The 16,115-nt window shown below is 41.4% G+C and overlaps 1 protein-coding gene and 1 long non-coding RNA gene across 4 annotated transcripts in view; one reads left to right on the plus strand and one right to left on the minus strand.

Annotated features, from left to right (window-relative positions):
* The window catches only part of NEDD9 (neural precursor cell expressed, developmentally down-regulated 9), a 170,745-nt gene that overhangs the window by 32,821 nt on the left and 121,809 nt on the right, over positions 1–16,115 (plus strand). The window lies entirely within an intron of this gene.
* LOC115295641 lies at positions 9,083–13,759 on the minus strand. The gene is made up of 3 exons (XR_003910509.1): positions 13,689–13,759; positions 11,854–11,941; positions 9,083–9,150 (listed from the first exon to the last, which is right to left on the minus strand). It is a non-coding gene; the product is annotated as an uncharacterized LOC115295641 (long non-coding RNA).

Raw genomic sequence — 16,115 nt, forward strand, 5'->3', positions numbered from 1 at the left:
AGCTGAAAAACTATGGGGCTCACCTCATGCTCCTTTCTCCCAGGTACTGAAGTCTTGTGCTGTTTATTTTCCATTATCTGAAAATAATCTTACTTCACATATCTTGTCCAGTTTCCTAATTATTTACAGGCAGTGAGCTAGTCTGAAATCAGTTACTCCATCATAGTCAGGAGCCCAAGAAATTTCCTTTTAAGTAACAATTCGAAGGAGATGAAAAATATTTTGGGGGAAGACAGTTTCAGAAAGAAGGAAAAAACAATGAGAAGGGCTGTGAGGCAGAAGCACACTGACTTAGTAGAACAGCAAGGAAGCAACTTGGCTGGAGTACAGTGAATGAAGAAGAAAGTAGAAAATAGGACCAGAGAAGCTAGGGGATGGGAAAAGAATTTGTTTAGCCTAATAGGCCATTATAAGGACTCTGGCTATTACTCTTGTGCAGTGGAAGCCATTGAGAAGTTTTGGGCCCAAGAATTAATTTGAGTTAGCACAGGATCAACTGTCTGTTGAGAACAAACCTTTAGGACAAACACAAGGGAACAAGGGAAAAGACAGGAAACTTCATTGTAAGACCAGTGAAATAATCAATTGACTAAACTTGCAAATGAATTAAAATTCTATATTATACAAGTTTGGTGGCCAGATTTTTGTCAATTTTGTAGAACTTAAGGCTCACTAAGAGATAGATATCTTAGGGCCTAAGAATACATCACCTACAGCCAAATTAGCTGTATGACTTGCCTAACGTGGCTTAAAATGTCTCTCTTTATTTCTAGAATGTGGAGATAATAATAATATCACATAAAGTATATTAGGACAATTAAATTAGATAATTCATGTATGTGACTTATATGTATTGAGTGCTCCAAAAGTGATAACTATTACTCTCTGATAATTGGAAGGTGTGATGATCATCTCTTCATTCAAGAGACATTGGCTGATTCCCTGCTCTGTAAATGAGAGGTGCAGTTCTGGTCCTAAAGGCATATGTGTAGCTTAATAAAGGAAACTGGCATGGAAACAATGTCTTAAAACAACACTGAAGGAAATAAAAGCTAAGTAGAGATACACATTTTCAGATCTTTAATAAAGAGGGAAACGTATTCATTCCATTGGAGGGATCTTTGAAGACTTCAGGGACACAGTCAGACTTTGAAGGATGAATAGGATGGATACTCTGGAAAGGAGTGGAATGTATATCATGCACATGTGTTGCCTGACCTATTTGAAAGTCACAGACCCACTGACGATGAGGTTCCATGCAAGTTATGGCTTCTGAAGGTCACTTGAATCTTGGCCACAGTTAATGTTTTAAAGAGCTTCTTAAACTCAATGTGAAAAATAATGAGTTCGAAATGGCCATTATCTCCTTAAGTTCACAGTCAGAATCAACCATACAAAGTAGGATACTACAAGGGAATGACTTTATTAACTTATTTTAGGAAAATAGATGAAAAATGTAAGAAGAGTCTTATAGAACCAGAAGCATTTATCATTTATCCCTGTGCGGTTCAAAAAGCAAGCAGAGAGAACTCAGGTGAGTCCTAAGATCCCAGTGCAGTAAATTGGGCCACAGGAAGGAAATGGACACATGACTCAAAGCTTTTGATTAATTCATGCGGCCTCACATTTCATCTGGCCCAACATGTATCCAAGTGAGACTTTCTAGCATAGTCCACAGGAGGAGAAAAATTTAATGTCACTGGACCTGGAAGGCCACTGTGGGCCACTCTTGCACTAAACACAAGCTGCCTTGCTTTGGAACATCTCTATAAACATAAGGAAAGTCAGCCTTGCCCAGAGTTTAAAGGATATTTACCAAACTCTGGTGGCAAAGAGAATATCCATCTCTTTAATGAGATAAGAGCAGTGGACAGGATCAGCCCTGTCTGGGCTGTGAAAGGAACTTTGAGAATGCTTCCTATGTATATTGATTAAGAAAAATCAGCTAGGAATTTATTAAGAACAAGCCAAAAATATCTATCAAAGAAATACCATGCAGTCATCAAAAAGAATGAGGCATGTTTGTGTATTCTAATAATTATATGATAAAATCAAGCAGAATGGCATGTATAGTGTATGATCCCTTATGTAAAAAATGAAATATACATTTGCATAGACATAAAAGAGGTGGCCTCTGGGAAGGGGGAGTGAATGGTGGGGGCCAACAGGAAATAGAAGGCTTATTGTTCGGTCTATCCTATGTCTTTTGAATTTAGTTCTATATATACTAAATTCAGACAATGTTTTCTTCAGTTGAAAAAATTAAAAAGTATACAGTAAAGGAAAATAATGCCCAAAATTTAATTGTCAAAACAGCTAGAATAGGACCTTCTTTTTCTTATTTGCAAAAGGAGCCATAATCACGCCAGATGCTGGCCAACACAATGGGAGTTCAATAGAGGACATTTAGGATATCATCCGTCTCTCTGATATTTCACTTAAGGTTCCCTGGGTATATCTGTTAACTAGAACTGCTGTTAAAAAATATACCACAAACTGCGTGGCTTAACAAGAGAAGTTTATTATCTCACAGTTCTTGAGGCCTATAGTCTGAGACCAAGGTGTCCATGGGGCTTGTTCCTTCCGAGAGCACTGGGAAAGAATCCATACCTCTCCCCTAACTTCCAGTGGTTTGCTGGCAATTCTTGGCATTTCTTGGCTATAGAAGCACCATCCTGATCTCCATCTTCATTTTCATATAGCGCTGTGTGTGTGTGTGTGTGTGTGTGTGTCTTTGTCCAAACTTCTCCTTTTCCCAAGGACATTGTATTGGAATAGTCATAATGGATTAGGGGGTCCACCCGAATGACTTCACTTTAACTTAACTAATTACATCTGCAACAACCCTATTTCCAGATAAGGTCACATTTGAAGGCATTGGAGGTTTAGGAACTCAACATATGAATTTTGTGGGGGCACAATTCAACCCACAACACCAAATAACATTTTGCTTATCCAGAATTATATTGCTCACAGAAAGGAAGTATTTTGCAGTGTGTCTTTAAGGCATGGCTAATAAGATGCATCCCCCAAATGAAGAAAGTGGATAAATGCTGGTATAAATTTGAAGACCCTAAAATTTGGGCATGCCTTACCCTCGTCTGAGGAAAGAGAGTCTAAAGTTAGTCAACTAAAAATCACAGCTTCTACAACCAGAGCAGGAAATCAATAAAATAAGTTCAGATAAGTTTCTCCTTCCCTCTTCTCATCACACCAGCTAAGGGTATATTCACTCTGTAATGTAATGTAATGTCTATGAAACACCTACTCGTGTGTTACGCTCCCCTCAGAGCTGATTGCAGAGGTGGACAGAGACCCTCCTGCCTTCCAGGTAGAGAAAAGAGATGCATAACATAATAATCATATTGCTGTGGAAAATGCTGAGGTGGAGATGTGAACAAGACAGAAAGCCCCTAGCTCTACCTGGAGATGCCGAGGAAGGCTTCGTGTGGGAAATGACGCAAGAGTTGACTCTCCAAGGTTGAGTCAGAGAGTAAATGATATTGGCGAGGGCAGGGCAGAGGGGAGGAGGGGAGAGGAGAGTCCCAGGGGATTCGATGCTCATAGCAGGAGAAGGCCCAGACAGCCTTCTGGTGACCCAGGATGGAGGCATAGGAATTGGATTTGAACTTTGGGTGCACACAGCTTCTAAAGTGTTTTAATCATTGGCCTGAGAATTTTGGACTCCTTTGTCCTACAGAAACCCCTGGAGGATTTGGGGGAGCTACTTAGAGAGATTGCCTTTTCAGGAAGATCGTTAGGAGAGGGAGTGTATTAAAGGTGGGAGAGGCTCACGACAGGGTACCATGTAAGGAGAAATTTCTAGGTGAAAATCAAAACAACAATAAACTGGTAGGGGCGACAGGGATAGAAAGTACAAGGAATACTTGCTTTGCATGTATCTTCATTTTCTTAGCATTTTGTATGAATTTTTCAGATTATAAAAGTTAGAATGTGCCCAATGTAAAAATTTTGGGAAAAAAATTATAAATGTAGAAGGAATACGATTAAAATGGCACTTAATTCCACTCCAGGAATAAGCATTATTATTTTTATGTGTATATCCTATTAGGTTCTTTTCAAAATCATACATACATATGCACACATGTAGTCATTTCCTCTATTTTATCACCTGCTTTTTCCACTTTATATATTTCCCTATTCCATGAAGGGACTGTGTACAACTTGATTTCTAATGGATATGCCATATTTATTTAGCGAGACTTGAAAAGTGTTAGAGAATTCAAATAGCAGCAGGATGTGATTGATTAGCTGATAGGGTGTGAGGGGAAGGAGGAAAACTGGACAGCCCCAACTTTTGAGCTAAAGCCTTTCTCTCTTTGGCCATCTACTTGTTTATGGCCCAAAATGAAGGGCATGTCATGAAAAAGATATGGAAAAGGATATGTGAGTATCTGTTCCATTCAATCTCAACAGTGGCGAAAATAACCACCGTTCAGGGCATGCAGACACAACCCCATGTTCAGAAACTGCCAGAGCGTTCATTAAAGTAGATAAAATGGTCTGCAATGAAATCCTCAAAGGATGTGGTAGATAAAGCAAATGTACTCCTAAACACAGCTGCAGGCTGCCCAAATCCCAGCCGCACTTGATGAGCAATCTGAGAGAAGCAAGTAGAGACAGACTTCTCTGCCAGGAGGGGAAACCTCTCCAGGCGGTGTGGCCCTGGCCGGCCTCTGCACCTGTCACTCACCTGATGTCTTCCCCACATCCTGGGAGGGTTTGTTTGTCTTACCACTCCCTTGGTCTCTCCACAGCAAGATGTGGAGGAGGGGGAGTGGCTCTTTGCAAGAGAGGCATCTATGTAGGCGAGACACCATAAGTCCAATAGAGGTGAATAATAAAGCTTATTCATTTCTGAAGAATGAAAAGGGGACTTATTGGGAAATAAACAGACTAATTCATCAGGAACTTTATGTTGGGCTCAGTTTGCTTTCCATTGTCTAATGCAACTCCCACACTCCTGAGCTGCTTTAGAAAAGGTTTCTGGTTGAAATGCAGTTTGTGTCTTTTGAAGGACTGGGAGCTGAAAGACAACCCTCTTCTAATCTCATGGATGGAAAATAATGTATTCTGTCACTTTCTGTTTTGTCTTGTTTTGGTTTTTTTGTTTTTGGTTCATGGACCTCAGAACAAAATATAAATAATTTCTTCTCTTACATCTGAGATGAACTTTCAGTAAGAAAACTTTCCTTCCCTCTTTCCTTTCCTCCTTCCATCCCTCCTTCCTTCCCTCCTTCTTTCCTTTCCTCCTTCCTTCCTTCCCTCCTTCCTTCCTGACTCCCTCCCTCCTGTCTTTCCTTTCTTCCTTCCTTACCTGAAATGTATGAATTGTTTCTGTTCTCACTTCCTCTTTCCATTTCTTATTTGATGGGATTTAACTACATCTTTAACTATATGGAGCTGATATGAGGAAAGAATTAACTGGTCTAATAGCATTTATTCTGTCAAAGATAAAATATGGATGGGCCTATGTTGAAAAGTTCTCTATTATTTACAACTCACTGAAACTCACCCATTCCATCATTAAGCATTTATTAACCTGCTATTACCTTTGTGCCTGGCACTGTGCTAGGCATTGGGGAAGCAAGGATGACTGCATAATAGCACCACTCCCTGGCCTTCAGGATCTCACAGTTAAGTTGGGGCATAATTTCAATAGGACATGATGCGCTACAATAAAGTTAAACATGGAGTGCAGAAGAGAATCTAACTCAAGGGCTGTTGAGGTTGTCATTGAGAAGATGCAAATGATTCTGAGGGAAGTGCGTGTGCCAGAGGGTGGAGTTTTAAGAGAACAGGGAGTATTTGGAGAACCAGAAAGATCTCAGTGTGTCGGGAGCAAAGGTGAGAGGTGTACATGTGGGCAAGGAGCTCACGTCTCCAGCCGGGAGGTAATGGAGACCACTGATGAATTTTAAGGATTTTAAAATGGGGAATTATATGGTCAAATTCATACTCAGTGAAGTATGCCTTGAACCAGTGTTCCCTGCACCACTACATATGAGTGACAACATCATCTCATGTACCTAAAAGCTGGAAATCTGATTGGAAATACTACCCCACAGGCCTGGTGATGGAAACGTGAAGGTAACTCAGGGATTATGGGATGAGAAAAGATCAAGGACATTTCATAGATCTTATTGCTCTGCTTTTTCTCTTAGGGCAAACACACATTACAAGGACCCTCCTATGCTGCTCACTATTACCAACATTTTCTTTTTTAATCTTCTACCTTTCATCCTAAATGCTCATGAAAGACATGTTGCTTCTGGTCCAAGTATGGGCCAATGACAAAGCTTTTCATGTTTGTTGACCCAATAATCAGCCATTACACTCTCAAGACTTAGAGTGGATCTGTTTAAAAACAGCTATTAGCGCATTTGAACTGCAGACCCCCACCCCATGTGCCTGGGCTTGCTGCTGCCACAGAGAAGCTCCCACTTCTACCTGGAAATGCTGTTTGTGTCAAAATTGGTTTGGTTGCAAATTCAGTTATGATGTTGAGCATGTATGGCCTTAAGAAATAAACCCAAGATTGATCCAGTGTCTGCTTTGAGAAATGGCACAGGGGTCATTATGGGCAAGAGATGAAGCCTCTTTCTATGCTTATTTCAAGAAATTAGCTTTAAACACCCTTGTTTTCTCTAATCAATGATTCATTATGGAACTGCCATTTTATATTTAAACATCTTTTGAGCTCTTTATTTCTGCAGCCTTTGGCATTGGGATAAAAAGCTCTTAAATCACCCCCCTAACTACCACCATATTTTATTATATTAACTAATTGCCTTAGAATGAATATCTGTGTCCCTCCTGCCATTCATGTGTTGAAGCCTAATCCTCAATGTGATGGACCTTTAGGAGGTTATTAGGTCATGAGGGTGGAATCCTCATGAATGGGATTAGTGCTCCTATAGAAGAGACCCCAGAGAACTCCCCTGCATGTAAGGACACAGTGAGAAGATGTCTATGAATCAGGAAGAAGGATCTCACCAGACATCAAGTCTGCCTTGATCGTGAACTTCCCAGCCTCCATGACTGTGAGAAATGTACCATTTTTGTTATTGCTTCCCCAATGGACTAAGACCGAAACTGCTACTGAGAAGTGGGGTGCTGCTATAAGTGCAGCTAAAATGTGAAAGCTTTGGAACCAGGTGATGGGCAGAGGGTCAAAGAGTTTTGGGGTGCATGCTAGAAAAAGCCAACATTGCCAAGAATAGACCATTAAGGGTGACGCTGGTGAGAACTCAGAAAGAAAAGAAGAGAATTTCAGAGAAGACCTCAATCTTCTTAGAAGATACCTAAGTAATCATGGGCAGAATGTTAGTAGAAATGTGGTCAGTAAAGGCCATTCTGATGATGTCTCAGATGGAAATGCGGAATATGTTATTGGAAGCTGGAAGAAAGGCCATCCTTGTTACCAATTGGCAAGGGATTTGCCTGAATTGTGTTATTGTTCTCGTGTTGTGAAACATAGTAATAGTGAGCAATGGAATTAAATAGTTGGTGGAAGCTATTTTGAAGCAAACTATTGAAGGTCAGCTTGGCTCCTCCTGACTGCTTATAGTAAAATTTGAGAAGAGAGAAAAGTAAAAACTTAAAGATGAGATTGTAAAGTGAAAAGGAAGCAGGACTTAAAGATTTAGAAAACTCTCAGCCTATCTATATTGCAAAACAGATGAGGACACTGGAAATATGGCCAAGCAATGAGTTGATAAGGTCAGCATGGATCATCGATCACAACAGATGCCAGGGGCTGTTCTCTAAGACAATGACAGGATGACCCTGAAGGCAATTCAGAGGTCATTGGGTGCTGAGTGATTTCAAAGGGTGGGGTCATCTCCCCCACAGAGAGCCCCAGACTTGGGCTGTATCCAGTGGAACCATGGCATGGACAAGGTCATGTGGGGAGAACTCTGGGTCCCAGCAGAAAACCATGGTGGATCATGGCTTGGCAGAGAACTGGGGCAGGAGCAGAGACAGAGCCCTAGATGAGAGCCATGGGGGACTGTCCCACTGAGCCATGGAGTGATGTTGCCACCCCAGTGGGCTGAAAAGCAGAGCTGAAGAGTATTATCCTTGAGACTTGAAGCTTAATACTGCTTGTCCTATTAGATTTTGGGGCTTGTTACAAGGGACCTGACATCACTTTCTTTTTTCTTATTTCTCCACAGAAATGGTAATGTCTATCCTATGCCTCCCTACCACTGTATTTGCAAAGCATGAGACTTGTCTCATTTCACAGTCTCACAACTAGAGAGGAATTTGCCTCAGGATGGATTTTACTTTCAGTCTTACCTATATCTGATTTAGACAATATTGAGATAATACTTTGGACTTTAGACTTCTGAATTGCTGTTGGAATAAGGTAAAGATAGTGAGGCTATTATAATAAACTGAAGGCATTTTATATACAAGAAGATATAAATTTCAGGAGGACAGGGGAAGATATAAATTTCAGGAGGACAGGGGCAGATGATGAAGATTGAATGTTTGCCCCCTCCCCATTCATATACTGAAATGGAATCCCCCGTGTGGTGGTCTTTGGAGGTGGAGCCTTTGGAAGGCTGTTAAGTCATGGGATGGAGCCCTCATGAATGGGTTCAGTGCCCTCATCACGGAGACCCCAGGGAGAGCTCGTGTCCCTTCCTCCATGTGAGGACATAGCAAGAATATGTCTTTGGGCCAAAAAGAGGTTCTCACCAGATACCAAATCTACCAGTGCTTTAATCTTGGACTTCCCAACCTCCAAGATTGTGACAAACAGCTTTCTGTTGTTTACAATCACCCAGACTATGGTATTTTTGTTATAATAACCTGTGTGAACTAGTACAAAAAGGTTCCTTTCCCTACCTTCCCTTCCATACCCCTTTCTCCTCTGCCATGTTCAGGCAATCTAGAGATTTGTGAACAAGCCCGTACTTGCAACTCTCTATTCTCTGCATCACACATCTCTCTCAACTTCTGTCTTTCTGAGCAGAGGAACTCTCATCTTGTTTTGTTTTTTAGCTCTTTTTATACCCAAGTCCCCTATAACTTTGGTAGACTTACTCTTTCAGTTCGATCTCCATTGTTCACCCTTGGGAATCACCAAATCTGATGCCACCAGGAGCTCCAGCTTGAGCCCTAAGGAACATTTAAGAAAGATGGTTTGGTTTGGTGCAATTTAATTTGGCTTAGTTAGTATTTTCTCCCAATCGCAAGAAATATGGCTAGATGTAACTTACCCACGGAGGTGGATGACTTTTCTAGAAATTTTTGCAATGAGTATACAATATTCCATGTATGCAAATTGTATCACAAGCTAGACATTCAATGGATTATGTAAAAATAGGTCCTAAAACTCAACCCCCAAAGCAGGGCTAGATTAACCAGGAGGCATTTGTTTGCTTAAGGCACCAGCAGAATTCAAAACAAATGGCTTTGATGAACTTATCCAAAATTTTGTAAAGAGATTAAAAGTAAGTTGTGTTCTGTTGGTTTAGCATTGCTTTTATTTGGACTTACGTATGGGAGGGGACACCATATTATTTCAGTGTTTGAAGATTTGGTCTGAACTAAAGGCATGTAGGGGGGCAGGAAACAGGCCATCTTTGTCACATACTTTGTCTTTCCTGCTGCCTGTTGGCACTAATGTCCAAAGAACATGTGTCTGAATGGGAATGGGAAATATTTGGCTTCTCTTCTCAACAGAATGCACATGATTAAAGTGAGCAAAGCTTACTTTTGCTATCTCTAGCCTATGACTTGACGTCCTCCAGTTTACTCTAGATATCTCCCTCTTAGTCAGCTGCTCAGACTCAGTGTCCTCTCCTTCAGATCAGAGCCCTCAGCGCCCTGGGTTCCTATCAAAATATCTTCCAGGTCCAAGGTCCATTAGTCATATTAAAAATCAGCACCAGTTTTTATATGTTAAATGTCATCTCCCTTCCAGGGTGTGTCATATCAGAATGGGTCAAAGTCTTAGCTGAAAGAAGGAGTGTCTAATTGTGAAAACTGTAATTATAAACTGGTAGAGTAAATAACTGGTAGGGCAAGCTATCTCTCAGTGTTTCTAAGCTCCCATTATATGGATCTGCACTCTCCAGTATAGTAGTCATTACCTGCATAGGATAATTATAATTTAATTAATTAAAATTATATAAAACTTAAAATTTGATCCCTCACTCACACTGGCCACCTTTCAAGTGCTAAATAACCACACGTGTCTCATGGCCACCATGCTGGATGGCACCGTGTTAAACATTTCCATTATCCCCAAAGTTCCACTGGATAGTGCAAGTTTAGACAATGACGTTCTTGACCTATGCAGAGGTGGTCTCCTGCTGCCCTAATGCAGGATTTCTCAACCATGGCACTACCGACATTGTAGATTGCATCCTTTTTTATTGTGGTTGGCCATCCCTTACATTGGAGGATGTTTAGAAGCACCTCTAGCCTCCATCCCCTACATGCTAGTAACACCCCTCTCCCACTTGTGACCATCAAAAATGTCTTGAGACATTGCCAAATGTCCCCTCCTACGGGACAAAGCTGCTCCCGATTGAGAATGACTAAACTAAAGTTGGCTGATGCTTTGGGGAGCGGGAGACATCTGTAAGCACTCTTGTGAGCAAGACAGGTTCGGGAAGTTGTGAGCGCTTAGAGGGTGGGGACTCTGCAGGGGGCAAGCTGTGCACATTTCAAGGCCTCTTGAAACATTACAGATGAGAAGAATGTCAGAATGACGTTTATAGCCGAGAAAGATATTCTTCCTCTGGTCTTGGAAATTCCCCTGATGCTAAATTGTCATGTGTTTCAAAGCTCTAAAGAACTGCAGGAAGGGCTGTAAATCCAAAGGAAGGCAGAGAAAAGGCCCAAGAGACAGATTGTGGGTGAGTTAACTTATTCCAGCAAAGGTGAATGGGGTTACCCTCGGCTTCACTCTGAGATTTTCAGCCTGGCGTGCTAAGCCCCTTGTTCCCAAAATGGCCATTCATGCACTAAATGGCCATTACTGCCTCATCAGCAGCTTGTCAGCTGTAAATTCTAATCCCAGGCCTGGTCTCTCTTCCCAGGACCAAAGTCATAAAGATATTTGCCCTCACACGGGTCTCTGACATGCGCTAGGCTGCATGTATGTATTTGTCTTAGAGCTCTCTTGAGAGCTTAGCACTTCTCTCCGGCCCAGGCTTTACATGGTACATGTTTCTCCTGACCATGACGTCATGCTTGTGCCTCGCCATGGAATTCTGAAGCAAGACACCAAGGGTGGAATCCAAAGACTGGAGGACTTAGAAGTCTCAAGCAAGCAAATGTTTTTCATTATTTAAAATACTAAGGAAGCCAAATTCTGAAATATTTATGGCCACAGCCTCCTTTGTGAGTTGTCAATGACCTTGTTCTTTTTAAGAGGCATCTTGTGGAGAGGGAGTCCTCAGTCTGCTCTCCCCTGGGGCCATTAACTCACAACAAAGCTGAATCCACCATTCCATGGGAAGACTGGTAGAAAACTGGTTTGCTACACACTTCTAGCAGAAGTGAATGGAACCAAATTCAGGAGAAGTCCAAGTTTATCACAAAAGCAAAGCAGAGACAAAGGACACGATGTCAGCTGCCTACTTGCAGCTTTAGCGTTCGTCCAGTTGTTTTTCTGCTTTCGGGTACCATGTCAACCATCTCATAAATAAATGAAGACAATTATTCAACAATTCTGTCAACATGGGAAAAAAAGAAAAACACCCCACAGAATACTTTTTATACTTTTTCTTGGGGGGGGGGATGAGTTACACAGTGTCTTCTGGGGTGCCCTCTGCTCTTTGCTTTTATTCAGGGGCTATCAAAACTAACCTGCTCCATCCAAAACTTCTGCCCGATGGCCTGGCACTACAGAAGTTTGTCCAGGGTGACTTGAGCCCTCTTCCAGCGTCTAAGAATTCTTCACATATAAGAATTAAAAGCCATTCTGTTAGTTGGTGTTTCTCAGGAGGGATGCTTTTAACACTTTGAGGGGCTGACTCTTCATCATGGGAATGCTCTCAAGGGTCATATTAGCGTTCTCAGATTCTGGACACAAAATGCTAGTGGTGTCTGCCTTCAGTCACTGTCACAACCAACTACCTCCTAACACACTCATTTCCCAGCACCAGTTAGTGGGTACTTCTACCATCACTGAGTGCATTGCAAGAAGTTGAGGCCCAGAGATACTAAGTGACTTGCTGCAGGTTAGACAGCTAGTCAGTGCCCTAGAACAGTCAGGAGCACACCACTCCAGGACAATCTCCATCTGTGACCATTGTCCCAGCACACTTATCAGTAGTAATCCCTCTCACTCTCAAAAATGTACAAGTTTGATAATAAATGATGTGGTCACAGTACCTGAAACTCAAGTTTCCTAACCATCAATTCATTACTTTTCCCCTATGTAACCTTCCTCCTTCTCTCTCTTTTGTGGCTCTCACAAACCTTTCCTCCTATCTGAGTTCATTTCTTATGTTCTTGCAACCTAGTCATCCTCAAAGTTTGGGTAGGTATAAATCACAATGTCAAGTCCAGACTGCCTGACCTCTGGGGCCTTTAGTTCCTCGGTGGACAAGGAAGCAAATCACTGCAGGAGTAGGATCAACCAGGTCCAGGCAAGCCCACAGTCTTGATATTGACCTACCCACATGTTCCCACATTCTCAATGACAAAGGCTGGAGGAAGGCAGGGTCAGGGAAACTGGTGGATTTTTGTGACTTTTTTTTTTTAATGAATCCACACTGAAATGGAAAACAAGTCCACTGTAAAACATCACCCATTAGGCCATGCATGTCCAGCATGTTCAGATAACTCAATATGATGTTCATATTCTTTGGTAATACTTTGAAATACCCTAGTGAATAATAAAGAAAGTGTTTCTCATAACAACAACAATAACAAAATCCCTTTCCTTCCTTGGCCCCATAGGGCCAAAAATACCAGTGTCTTTAATTGGTGTATCAGTACCACCCTCATGAATTTCTTAGGTGCTGAACACACACAACGCAATTTTGGAGGAGTCCTGCAGCAAGCTGTAATCATGAGCTGAGAGCAGTCTAATTCTGCAGCTGTGCTTGGTTTCTGTATTGCTTTTAATTCGCACAGGAGCTAAATACTTGCACAAAAAGTCCTTCTGATAACAAAGCTCAGTGGACTTGGTTGAAGCTAGATATGATGAAATTGTTCCAGGCCGAGTTGGGAGGTAAAAATGACTTCTTTTTAATGTACGTAACTTGGCTGTACTGTTTAATTAAAAGGCTGTTGTACAGACAAGCCTTCTTAATGAGTACTCTTCCTGACAGCCTTGGAAATACCTATTCACAGACTTCATTCACTCCATAGTGAACAACACAGGCTCCTGTGCTAGCAAACCTCAGTCTGACCCCATTGTATTCCTAGGGAGGCTGTGTGATCTCAGGCAAGTTACTTAACCTTCTTTGGCCTCAGTTTGGGGTGAGGAGGAAAGACGATAACGCATCTAAAGTACTTAGCATGGTGCCAGGCTCATACTACCTGCCATTATGGTTATCCCCTCAAACACTTCTGAGATCAGTCATGTGCCAAGTTCTGCACAAGACTATGGGACTTTAAAAATTAATAAGATAAAAATGTGGATCCAAGGTCCTTATCATTTAAGAGTAGTAAATATACACACAAATACTTACATCGGGTAGTTACGTGGCATGGAAAGAGAGGCTATTTGCATTTGTGTTGAATTCTGGAGCATGGATAAGAATTCTCCAGTCAGAGAAGGTGAGAAGGCATTCCAACATGGCTCAAGTAACCATGTACCTAGATGAGTAGAAAAAGATGATAGCTTTTTGTGAAGTATAGTCAATATATGGTGATATAGTAGTTTCAGGTGTACAATATAGTGATTCAGCAGTTCTATACATTTCTTAGTGCTCATCATGATAAGTGTGCTCTTAATCCCCTTCATCTATTTTACCCATCTGCCCACCCACCTCCTGTCTGGCAACCACATGGCTGTTCTCTATATTTAAGAGTCTGGTTTTTGTTTGCCTCTTTTTTCTTTGTTTGTTTTGTTTCTTAAATTCCACATATGAGAGAAATCATATGGTATTTGTCTTTTTCTGACTGGCTTATTTTGCTTAGCATTATACTCTCTAGCTCCATCCATGTCCTTGCAAATGGCAAGATCTCTTTTTTTTTTTTGAGGCTGAATAATATTCCATTGTGTATATATCACCCCAGGAATATATATATATACCACATATGTGTGTGTGTTTTGTGTGTGTGTGTGTGTGTATACCACATCTTCTTTATCCATTCATCTATCAATGAATTAGTATTTTCATTTTCTTTGGGTAAATACCCAAGAGTGGAATTACTGGATCATACAGTAGTTCTATTTTAAAATTTTTGAGGAACTTCCATACTCTTTTCCAGAGTGGCTGCACCAGTTTGCACAAGAGTTCTTTTTTTACCACATCTTCAACAACACCTGTTGTTTCTTGTGTTGTTGAGTTTAGCCATTCTGACAGGTGTGAGGTGATATCTCATTGTGACTTTAATTTGCATTCCCTGATGATGAGTGATGTTGAGCATCTTTTCATGTGTCTGTTGGCCATCTGTATGTCTTCTTAAGAAAAACATCTATTCAGGTCTTCTCCCCATGATTTGGGGGGTACTGAGCATAGAAGTCATTTATATACTTTGGGTAATAACCCCTTATCAGATATATCATTTGTAAATATCTTCTCTCATTCTGTAGGTTGCCTTTTGGCTTTGTTGATGGTTTCTTTCACTGTACAAAAGCTGTTTACTTTGATGTAGTCCAATAGTTTATTTTTGCTTTTGTTTCCCTTGCCAGAGAAGACATATCTAGAGAAATGTTTCTATGGCTAATGTCAAAGAAATTACTGCCTCTGTTTTTCTTCTATGAATTTTATTATTTCAGATCTCACATTTACGTCTTTAATTCATTTTCAGTTTATTTTTGTGTATGGTGTAAGAAAGTGGTCCAGTTTTATTCTTCTGCATGTCACCATCCAGTTTTCCCAAAACTATTTGTTGAAGAGACTTTTTCCACTGGATAAATTTTTGTTTTAGTTTCACCCTAATTTTCGCAGAATCTGACTAATTTTAAAAGGTAAGACAAAGCCTATTGTTTGTAGGCTTTATTTTCCTGTCTCCCTGCAAAGGAAGACGAGCTGTAGCATCAAAATCATTAGATCAAAGAGCACATTTCCCTGAGATCCAGGCCATCCAGTCTTCTCTCATCTGGGTCTCAGCCCAGATCTGCACCCGACACTGATGGTGGCAGAGTGGTCCGTGGTGGACCAGTTCTCCAAAGTGCTTCCCAAATTGCCTCTGACCAGCACAGAAAGATTTTTTGTATCAAAACTTTCAGTATCAACGTCAGACACTGACCTATACAGAGGACTCCTTCGGGTATGTCCGTAGTGCTGTTTCCTACCACACAACCTGATCCTGGGCACGTGATCATTGACACCTCACAAAAACCATGGCCTTGTCAGAGTGAATCATAAAACTGGAAAGGGTAGGTGAGCTTGTGCACAGCATACTTAAATGTTTCGGCTGGAGAGGTCCTAGGTTTCAGGAGACATAGAGATGCTGCTTTGGGTTGAATGAAAGTGACTGTTTCAGAGTTCTTCCCAGGAAAAACTGCTAAGGCAGTGGGACCACGAAGGTAAAGAGCAGGCAAAGGGGTGCTACCAAACGAAGTCACAGAGCAGGTGGCTTGGTAACCCCCAGGGGAGCCTGGATTCAGTGTCCTGGAAGCTGCAGTATTTATACCTCTGAATCCGTCAGCCATTGGTTCAGCCCTGCTCCCAGGGACCGTCCTTTCCCAGGCATTGCGCACTGTCTGCACATACGGGCCAATGGATTCCTACAGCCTGAGCACAGTCGCCCACAAAGAGACACTGGTTCTGGCCTTAGAAAATAAAAGCACACAGGCAGAGCTCAGTGCAAAATGGAAATGTAGGCACCCGTTTTTTTTAAAACAAGAAGAAGATGCCATTAGAGGTACTGAAATAAAAGCTTTTCCCTTTCATCCAGTCTCTCTCTTCACTTGTCACGGCTTGGTGTTTTGTTTTTTTTTTTTT

Source organism: Suricata suricatta, chromosome 7 (genome assembly GCF_006229205.1).
Source record: "Suricata suricatta isolate VVHF042 chromosome 7, meerkat_22Aug2017_6uvM2_HiC, whole genome shotgun sequence".
Lineage (NCBI taxonomy): Eukaryota > Metazoa > Chordata > Mammalia > Carnivora > Herpestidae > Suricata > Suricata suricatta.